This window comes from Bison bison, unplaced genomic scaffold (assembly GCF_000754665.1).
Source record: "Bison bison bison isolate TAMUID 2011002044 unplaced genomic scaffold, Bison_UMD1.0 scf7180017864072, whole genome shotgun sequence".
Taxonomy (NCBI): domain Eukaryota; kingdom Metazoa; phylum Chordata; class Mammalia; order Artiodactyla; family Bovidae; genus Bison; species Bison bison.
In genome coordinates, this window is record NW_011494644.1 from 12094827 (window position 1) to 12095033 (window position 207).

A 207-nucleotide genomic window follows, 5' to 3' on the forward strand; every position below is an offset into this window, starting at 1 on the left:
TTTTGAACTGTGGTGTTGGAGAAGACTCTGGAGAGTCCCTTGGACTGCAAGGAGATCCAACCAGTCCATTCTGAAGGAGACTGGCCCTTGGTGTTCTTTGGAAGGAATGATGCTAAAGCTGAAACTCCAGTACTTTGGCCACCTCATGCGAAGAGTTGACTCATTGGAAAAGACTCTGATGCTGGGAGGGATTGGGGGCAGGAGGAG